General features: G+C 44.4%; 1 long non-coding RNA gene across 2 annotated transcripts; it reads right to left on the minus strand.

Moving 5' to 3' along the window:
- Positions 1 to 561: 561 nt before the first annotated feature.
- LOC105475222 (uncharacterized) lies at positions 562 to 10,099 on the minus strand. Of its 2 annotated transcripts, XR_983221.2 has the most exons (4): positions 9,990 to 10,099; positions 4,769 to 4,888; positions 863 to 1,143; positions 562 to 730 (listed from the first exon to the last, which is right to left on the minus strand). It is a non-coding gene; the product is annotated as an uncharacterized lncRNA (long non-coding RNA). The 2 variants fall into 2 exon arrangements; XR_011624279.1 differs by lacking the exons at positions 562 to 730; positions 863 to 1,143 and adding an exon at positions 1,312 to 1,866.
- Between the last annotated feature and the right edge of the window lie 564 nt (positions 10,100 to 10,663).

Raw genomic sequence — 10,663 nt, forward strand, 5'->3', positions numbered from 1 at the left:
TTGCACTGAGTCAGCCAAAACCCATCAGAGGACAAGTATTTTGCCAACGTGAAAACAGAATCATGCACATCTTTACCAGGATATTTTAACAGCGAAGGAAATCTGAATTCACTTGCCATATTAAGGAGAGGCTAGAGGAGTTATTCCTATCCAAAAAGTAAGCTGCCTTATGGTCAGAATGAAGCTCCATTCCTAGGAATGAATGTCACATTAAATGTACTAGATTCAATGTGGAAAATGTATACAGTACAGATACAGTTTTAAAATACTGTATTAATAGAATGAGGGGAGCAGTTGTTCAAGCCTGTAACGCAGTTGTTCTAAGAAGCTTGATATCTAGTGACATCTAGTGGTGGCAGATATGAAAGCCTTCGCGGCTATTATTTTTAGGATGGCAAAAACAATGAATTCACCAAACTCGCCTATTGGTCATAGTATAGTTTGCCCATTCCCCATGGGCCAGAACTTGAGAACTCACATCCAATGCAGAATATGGTAGCAGCAGTAACAGAAAAGAACAGAATATCTTCAGGCCTGCTGTATTTTTCATTTTTATTTAAATTGGTTCTTACCATAAACCTGCTTCCTTTAGACACGGTAGATAATTGTAGCGGCAAGAATATGGCATTTGTGGGTCAAAAATCTAAGATATATTGCCTGGTACGGACCCAACTTAGCAGACGGTATGACACTGAAGAATAACCTCGTTGAAGAATGAACAGCATGTTCCCTTTTGAAATAAAAAGATTTTTAAAAATGCTTTTTATCCAAAAAAGGTAGACATTCTCCCTTTTTACCCAGTGAATTTGCTGTTTTTTAGTACTGTACCATTCAGACCTGGCTAGCATAAACTCTATCTTACCAGTCTAGTGTATTCCATGACAGTAAGGCTTCACTGTAGCAAGACAGCATCTTTTCAATGTGTCTTAGAGAACTCAGCGTTCCAGTAGCCACAGCCTTCTGCTGTTGAGAGATTCCCTCCTATGAGGCTTTATTATCAGGAAGCCAGTAAAAGTCTCTGCCCAAATCAGTAGTAACAGCAGGAAGGGTCATCAGGAAGTAACACTCAGATGGGGCTTGCCTTGAGTATAGGAAAACAGCAATTGCTTTACTTCCTATTCACATCCCTTTTTGGAAATTCTCCTGGAATTTTGCAAAAGTACTCATCATTCATTCATTCATTCAACAAAAGAAATAAGACTTTCGTGAGAGTTTCTTGTCTTAGTCATTGCATTTACCAGATAAGGTGGTTTTGAAGCCCAAATTAGAATCTAATTTGAGCTTGCATAAGCTGTATGATGCTTTAATACAAGCTTGTCCAACCCCCAGGACAGCTTTGAATGCAGCCCAACACAAATTCATAAATTTATGAGATAACACAAATTCAAAACATTATGAATTTTTTTTGTAATTTTTTTTTTTTTTTTAGCTCATTGGGTATCGTTAACGTTAGCATATTTTATGTGTGGCCCAAGACGATTCTTCTTCTTCCAATGTGGTCCAGGGAAGCCAAAAGAGTGGACACCCCTGCTTAATCCATTGTACCACAATCCTACAAGAAATCATCCTCAGAGGACATGTTTTCTTGGATCTCATCCAGGCTAATGGGTGCTCAGGAGAGTCCTCTAGTGCTCAGAAGCAGTATCTGCACCAAGAGGAGCTCATTGCAGCTAGATACAGGCTACAGTCAAGCCCTAAAGGGAAGACCTGGGATGTTCTAATGCCGGATTCAAAAATCAGGGGTGGGAAGGGGGAAGAAGAGGGCATAGCTGGAGTCTGGGGAATCCTGTAGTCCTCCGCACACTCAACAGCAAGGCCAGTAGCCTCACTGGAGTTCACAGATGAACAGCCTCCTGCCCCATGGACCTGGAGGAGGAGAGAGGAGGATATGCCTTTACTGGTCAGTGAGCATCTTCCCACCAACACTCCGTTCCACGGCTCTAATGCCATTAGGAAGAGCAGCTTGGAGAGCTGGCTAGCTACCTGTGTGAAATATTTGCATGGCTTGCTTCATAATTTCATCCAAGTGTCTGTTTGAATGATTCCTCTTTATAATGGTCTTTCCTAGCCCTCTATTTCAAATATCCCACCCTGCCCTGCTTGCTACCAGAGCTGTCTCCTGATCTCTAGACTGGTAGTTCTGGATGCCACTGGAACTGCCACCTAGATGGAATCCAGCGCTACCAATGGCTGCAGCATTTTGTCCTCAATTGTCCACAACTGAACTTGTCTTCATCCCCTAGACCTGTTCCTCCTCCTCCTGGGGTCCCCACCTCAATTACTGACACCATCACCATCTGGCCACTCAAACAGACATTCCAGACTCACGTCATCCCTTCTTCTCTCTCAACTCCCTCCCAACCTCCCCCTTCTCCCCTATTCAGGCAGTTATCAGGACCAGCTGGTTCTTCCCACTAAATTTCCCTTGGATTTGTCCCCTCTGCTCCAGTCCCTCTGTCCCTCAGTTCAGGTCCTCACTGCCTCTTATTTCTCACGTGGCCATTGAAATAATCTCCCTGCCTTCGGGCTTACCTCCCATAATTCATTGTCCACACCGAAACCACAACACACTTTCTAGTCCTATTCTGTGGCTCCCTACCTGCCAAGTTTCCCCTCCCCATCATGTACAGGATGAAGTCTAAGTCTCTTTATAACCTGCATCCTAGGGTTCATCTCTCACCATTCCCCACGTGCTCACCTTGTGTCATGTTCACACAGGTAGTCCTATTTTTTGGAACATTCCACCCTCTTCCATGCCTCTATGCCCTTGCACATGCTGTTCCCTCTGAGTGGAACAGCCTCCCCCATCTTCCCAGACCTCTGCTCCTCAGCCCCCTTACCCATGGATTTAGTTGCTTCTTCCTCTGAGTTTTCATAACACTTCACTTTATCTCTATCCAACAGCTGTCTCATCTATTTCTCGTAATAACCTTTTCACCGATATGTCTCCTCCACTAGACTGTAAAATCCCCGAGGGATAGGACAATATTTTCATTATTCTTTGTATCTCTAGCATTTAGCATTGTACTGAGCACAGATTTAACAGCTCAATAAATGTTTGTTGAATGAATAAAAATTGTAAGCCATCAGTTACATAGATAACATGGGGAGCTTTTTGGAGTCAGAACAGCAAAGGGACTTTGCTCTTCCACAGCCTTAATTATCCAGGTACCCCTTTTTATCTTCTTTTACCCCAACCAAGCCCTGATTTCCTTCAGGGAAACATCCTCCTCCATGCAGCCCATATGGGAAAATTAATCTCATTTCCAGTTCCAGAATGTTCCAAAGGTAATACCATTCCAATGCCTTCCCAGTAATTGGTTTCAGAAGAGCAAATGACTGAATTTGGACCTAGGAGACACGAGAAAAGATTTTCTGAGGGCTTCTCAAGCTTGTAGAAACAACCCTTCAACTCTTTCTCTAGGCATTGCTACAAGCCCAGGAAGAAGAAGCCAGCAGAGCCAAGAACATCTTACAAAAATGGGGCAAGAGCCCCTGGATTAAGCCAGCACTGATGCCTACCCATCTCTGGACTTCTCATCATGTGAGCCCAATAAATCTCTTTTTGCTTAAGTCCTTTTAAGGTCTTTATGCCATTAGTCTCACTCATAATTAAAATCACCTCATCTGAAACATATATTCAAAATAATATACATAAATAAATATGTATTTGAAAAAATCACTTAATCACTCATGCCCTGCTTCATTCTCTAAAAGTAAATCATATTCATATCACCCATCCCCTTTGTGAAATATGTGGTAAGTCCTCACTTAATGTCATCAGTGGGTTCTTGGAAACTGCACCTTAAAATGAAACCAATCTTGCCTCTAACCCCTGTGCTTTGGGAGGCCAACACAGAAGGATGGCTTGAGGTCAGGAGTTCAAGACCAGCCTGGGCAATATAGCAAGACCCTATTTCTACCAAAAAAAAAAAAAATTAGGCCGGGCGCGGTGGCTCAAGCCTGTAATCCCAGCACTTTGGGAGGCCGAGACGGGCGGATCACGAGGTCAGGAGATCGAGACCATCCTGGCTAACACAGTGAAACCCCGTCTCTATTAAGAAATACAAAAAAAACTAGCCAGGCGAGGTGGCGGGCGCCTGTAGTCCCAGCTACTCTGGAGGCTGAGGCAGGAGAATGGCGTGAACCCGGGAGGCGGAGCTTGCAGTGAGCTGAGATCCGGCCACTGCACTCCAGCCTGGGTGACAGAGCAAGACTCCGTCTCAAAAAAAAAAATTAATCAGCTGGGCATGGTGGTACACGCCTGTCCTCCTAGCCACTTGGGAGGCTGAGACAAGAGGATTGCTTAAGCCCAAAAGTTTGAGGTTACAGTGAGTTATGATCATGCCACTGCAGTCCAGCCTGGGCCACAGACGGAGACCTTGTCTCTAAACAAAACAAAACAAACAAAACAAAAACAACCACCACTAAAAAAAAAAGAGAAAAGATAACAACTTTCCATTGATTATTTGATATAGACAAGAGTTAAATTCCTATGGCACATTTCTGGTTGCAAAAACATCACCAAACTTCTAAATAAAGACCGAAACATTTCCAGTGTTAAACATGGAAATAAATGTGAGCTATACATCCATTTAAGAAATATTAATAGGCCGGGCACGGTGGCTCATTCCTGTAATCCCAGCACTTTGGGAGGCCAAGGCAGGCGAATTACTTGAAGTCAGGAGTTTGAGACCAGTCTGGCCAACATGGTGAAACCCTGTCTCTACCAAACATACAAAAACTAGCCAGGCGTGGTGGTGTGCACCTGTAATCCCAGTACTCAGGAGGCTGGCAGGAGAATTGCTTGAACCTGGGAAGTGGAGGTTGCAGTGAGCCAAGATCATGGCTCTACACTTCAGCCTGGGCAACAAGAGTGAAACTCCATCTAAAAAAAAAAAAAGAAGAAAGAAATATTAACACAAACGAGTAAGATAATTATTCACCCACTTATACCACTTCAGGGTTACGGATGGTCAGAGCCTATCCTAACAGCTCAGGCTGCAAGATTGGACCCATCCCTGGCCAGGACATCATCCCATCACGGGGTGCACTGACACACACCTACACTCACTCCAGCTGAGACTATTTAGACACATCGGTGCACCTAATGCACACATCTTCAGGATGTGGGAAGAAACCGGAGTACACAGAGAAAACCCACACAGACATGGGGGACCATGCAAACTCCACATAGACAATGGCCTCAGCTAGGAAGTGATCTTTTTTCTCACCAATGTTATAACAAAATGATGCTGAATGAAACGACGTCATCTGAGGACCTGCTGTAGTATAGCTTAAGAAAAATCAGTAGAGCAACCAGTGTCAGCCCAAGTTCATCACACATCATTGACTGACAATTCTGTCACCTTTTGACAAAGCTTGTGTAACAGCTAACATCCTGATGAGTAGAAGGACAGAGGCTGTCAAGAGGAGTTCAGCTCCAAATTTCTATCACTGTACATTGTCCTATACTTTCCCTAGCTTTAGTCACTACAGTGTATTGATATGTCCATCAATCTCCTGGTTGGTTGCCTTTAAGAAAAAAAAAAACAAAAAAGGCAATGATATTAACAATTCTTAACCATAGGTGCAAGGCTCCACGGAGCTGTCACACCGAACCTGAAAGCTAAGAGAACAAAAACAGGCGAGTCTGGGCCCCCTTTGGGAATGATCTTAGACTCAGGCAAGATTGCTGACTGGGTCGGTGTTCACTCAGGAAAATGAAACCCCTGGGGATATTTTGAGGAGAAAAGGATATAAACAGATGTTTAGTTATAGAAGTGGTAGAAGGCCTGGAAGAACACACGAGAAAGAAAAGGTTTGGTGTGGGCTTAGGAGCACCAAGGTGAAGGGGTTACCCAACTGTCTGCAGGTGGCTGCTGCCTGTGGACGAGAACCTGCACACAGTGCTCCTGCTGGAGGAGCTGCTGCTGCCCATGGGGAGCCAAGGAGCCTACAGGCCCGCCTGGTGCCACCAAAGCCGCCATGATGCAGCTGCCCACGGCTGTCCTTAGCCACTCGCTGCTGCCAGCAGCCTCACTAAGGCAGGTTCAATGGCTCCCTGCCTGCTCCCAGTGAATGCCCTCCACTGTGGGAGTACCGGCAGACCTAACAGGAAGGGAGGGCGGTTTGCGGATTTCAAGCCCCCAGGGAAGAGAAGAGAGCATGGAAGGCTGAGGGTGGAGCTTTTCTGCCCCTGCCACCAAGGTCAAGTTCATATAGACCACATGATGTCTTTGAGAATAACATAGGGTGTGTAATGCTCAAGATTATTTCAAGTATTTGTGCAAGAAACTCCTATAATCCAATAGAGGAGCTCAGAGAAGTGTAAGGAGGCAAGAGTCAGGTTATACAGGCAACCCCTGCAAGGGCAAGATACCACAGTCCATCACTTACTGTCTGGTGGTCACACATTCACATGGGGTCAAAGGACAACTCACAGGAGTTTGTCCCTTTTCCCCTTGCCTTGCCTACCAGTTCACACACAGGCCACATCTTTCTTCCTTACACTTGCTTGCCTTCCTTCCATTTTCTTCCCATTACCCAACCCGGCATCTTTTTATGTTTTTTGTTTGTTTGTTTGAGATGGAGTCTCTCTGTGTCACCCAGGTTGGAGTGCAGTGGTGAGATCTCAGCTCACTGCAACCTCCACCTCCAGAGTTCAAGTGATTCTCATGCTTCAGCCTCTGGAGTAGCTGGGACCACAGGCATGTGCCACCATGCCAGGCTAATTTTAGTATTTTTTTTAGAGACAGAGTTTTGCCATGTTGCCCAGGCTGGTCATGAACTCCTGACCTCAGGTGATCTACCCATCCTCAGCCTGGGATTACAGGTGTAAGTCACTGTGCCCATCCCCCTCAGTGTTTTTAACCAGTCTCCAGTCTCCTGAGGCCTCCCCAGTGGACCCCCTCAATGAAGCTAGAGGGACTAGTTGGTTGTTTTGAGCCTCCCTAGCAAACAAATTAAATAATTGTTCCTCTTGTTACTATTTACCATGCTTGCCACAAAAGTACAAACTGTTACTATGCTACCAGAGTTCCTGTCTTTTCTCCTCATCTTCCTGAGACCACTGTATTAGTCTTGTTCACACTACTTTAAAGACATACCTGAGACTGGGTAATTTATAAAGAAAAGAGATTTAATTGACTCACAGTTCTGCATGGCTGGAGAGACCTCTGGAAACTTACAATCATGGCAGAAGGTGAAGCAGGCACGTCTTACATGGCAGCAGGTGAGAGAGAGCAAGCCAGAGCAGGGAAAACTGCCGTATAATGCCATCAGATCTCATGAGAACTCACTCACTATCAGGAGAACCGCATGGGGGAACTGCCCCCATGATTCAGTCACCTCCCACCAGGTTCCCTCACTTGACACATAAGGATTATGGGCATTACAATTAAAGGTGAGATTTGGGTGAGGAGACAGCCAAACCATATCAACCACCTTCCAAGGAATAAGGAAGAACATCCTGGAGAAGTTTACCAAACCTCGTTTGGAAAGATGTCAAGAGCATACATGGAAGCTCCAAATTATACACTGGGCTTGCGAATGTGCTGCTTTGAGGGTTCCAGAACTTGCCTCCATGGAAGAATCCCACTCCTCCCCACCCTTACACAAATACCATGTCCCTAATCAGCGGTGAGTTCCAACCAAAGAACACCCTCTCTTCCTGATTTCTGTAAAGAAGCTTAGGAATTCAAGCCAAGGAATTTAAGTTGTGTTTTTAAAGGATTACATCTATGGAGATGAATACTAAAACCAACGTGTGGGTGACTGTGAATATTTCATTCAACCCCAAAATCTCTCCCGTGGTCAACAGTAAGGGCTATAAAACGCAAGCATGGTATCTCCCCTGCTTATTTCACCTCTGAGCAGTAAGGGAACCACCTTGCAGAAATAAAACACTCCTTGGCCAGCCTCCCACTTCCCCCAAGCCCCAGCATTCAGGTCCAGATCCACCTCATCAGAAGGGAGGCACAGAGACCATGAAGGAGGAGATGGCAGGTGTGTGGCTACGTGATGGGGGGCATCATGAAGCATGGGCTCTGCTTGGGCGTCTCCCCTCTGCATCTATAGGTGGTGCTATGACTATGTCCGGACACCTGTTGTCTTCACACATGATGCCTCTTTCAAAAGGGTGGGGGAGAAAAAGAGAGAGAACTGTGTACACAGGGGTGCATGTGCTTTACCTGGGTGGAAGCAAAAGAGACTAGCACCTGCAAGACACCTCTTTAGAGACATTGAAACGGACATTTGACATAACCAGCTCTTGCAGTAGCCCAACAGGTTGGCTGAAACTGGATTCATGCATCACTTAAGGACCCCAGAATGTTTTTGCTGGCCTAGGGCAGCATAGTAACCAGAAGAAACATACTCATGGCCCCCATTGCCACTGGGTAAACTGTGGTGACTATGGGTAAACTTTGCTGCCTATGGGTAAACGGCCATCTCCAACAGAGATTTATTTGTCAGATCGAGCACTATCATTCTCTCCTGATCCGAAGAAAAGGGTCTTCTCAAGAGCCCCATGGGTCTTGGCAGCAGCAAGAGATAACATAACAGAGGGCCTAAGAGCATGGATTCTGGAAGCAGCCAGTCCTAGTTTTGATCCCTGTCTGTTTCATTTACTACTGTGTGGCCTCAGGCAGTTTACTTAACCCTTCTGTTCTCAGTTTCTTCACCTGTAAAATGGACATGTTAATAATAGTGCCAAGGTAGGTAGATTCTAAGATGGCCCCAAGATGCATACTCCCTGGTGTATAATTTCCAGGACTATAAATAGTATAGATTTCACTCATTTGATTAGGTTATGTTATACGGCACTGACTGGCTTTAGGAAAGGGAGATTGTCTGTGTGGGTCTGACCTAATCAGGTGAGCTCCTTCAAAGCAGAGCATTTTCAACTGGACACAGAGGAAAAAAGCCTGAGTGATGAACTCCTGCTGGCCTGAAAGAAATAGCAACGACCAGGTTGTTAACTGCCTACAGGGGCCCAGTGGCAAGAAGTGTGGGAGGCCTCCAAGACTGAGCTGACAGCCAACAAGGAAATGGAAATCTTACCCCTATAACTGCAAGGAACTAAATTCAACCAACAATATGAATGAGCTTCAAAGTGGATTCTCCCCAAAACCCCAAGAAAGAAGAAACACAGCTTGGCTAACATCTTGATTTCAGCCTCATCAGAGCCTGAGCAGAGGACTCAGTCATGCCATGCCCAGACTTCTAAGCTACAAAAGTGTAAGATAATAAATGGGCATTGGTTTAAACCACTCAACATGGGGGTTTATTATGCAGTAGTAAGAAACTGATGCAAGTACCAAATTCATAAGGTTTTGCTGAGAAAAAAATACACATAAAGCATTTAGCACAGTTTGTGGCACACAGTAACTGCTCAGTGAATGTTAGCGATTCTCATCATCCATGAGTCAACAACAAGGCACTGACAGAAAAGACAAAGCTTTACAGCATCAATATCCTACCTTGGAAAAATTACTTAACCACTCTGAATCTCGGCTTCCCCACTAGTAAAACGAAAGAGGGTAGCTCAATAATAATATTGGCATAGAGCCTTCACAAATGGTAGCTCATTCAATTGCTCCAACAGCCTATGAAGATAAAATATAATTATAAAATCTCATTTTCCAAATATAGAAATGAACATGCTGAAATTCAGAGAGGCCACTTGGATTAGCTAAGATTGCACATAAGTATGGCAGATTGAAGTTCTGAACCCAGAATTTCTGACTTTCGATCTTGTGTTCCTTCCAGCTATATCTTATTCCCTCAAAAACCCTCGCAGTTCTGAAAGTGTGTGATTCAACAATATTTACAGCAGTTGTTGCTCCTGTTGGCTGGATTTATCCAAATGCCTCTGTTCTCTTGTCCTTGTGAGCTAACATCTGCCTGACCACCGTCACTACCCTGTGTATTTTGATCCCCTTGGCCTTTGCTTGCTTATTTCTTCAGCTGTACTATGGTGTATTTACCTCACAGTTTGAATTCCAACATGAAGGAAGCGGAAATAAGGTTGGAGGTTGAACCCTAAAAGGAGAGAGACCTTGGGCCACCGACCAAGACTGGTTACATAGTCATGTTGGCTGAGCCACAGAATCTCAGAACTTTCCACTTGCTGTACCTCACAGGTGAGTTCCTAACAACCCCCAAAGTAATAATTATAAAGATCTGTCTCCATAGAAACCTTGGACACCTGCAAGTATAGTTTCAGTTCATTCTTATTTTATATCCTTTCAAAGTGAAGAAGGAATAAAAGGAGAGGAGGCAGGTAGTCAAAATCACGAAGGTTAATAATTTGCCTCCCTAATTCATTTGGAATTACCATTATCTTTAAAGTTTCTGTAAATTTTTCACATAATTCAAAATTATTCTCTGTAGTGAATTCCTTCAAGCAAGAATGCCTTAATGTAAATGATCAATCTGGTAATACGGCAGTCACCTTATCCCTCCCCATACTACATCTGAAACCATGTTGCTAAGGGACTCTTTCCCTCAAGCTTTCTTTCAGCCAATATTTATCATGCCCGTTTAGAATCTGCCTCAGTGCTAGAGCTGGCTGGGATGGAAAAAGTTCAGAACAAGGTTCTTGCTCTTAATTTAATGTCAAAACACTATCCACATACTTGCAATGGTCGATTTTATGTGA

Source organism: Macaca nemestrina, chromosome 6 (genome assembly GCF_043159975.1).
Source record: "Macaca nemestrina isolate mMacNem1 chromosome 6, mMacNem.hap1, whole genome shotgun sequence".
Lineage (NCBI taxonomy): Eukaryota > Metazoa > Chordata > Mammalia > Primates > Cercopithecidae > Macaca > Macaca nemestrina.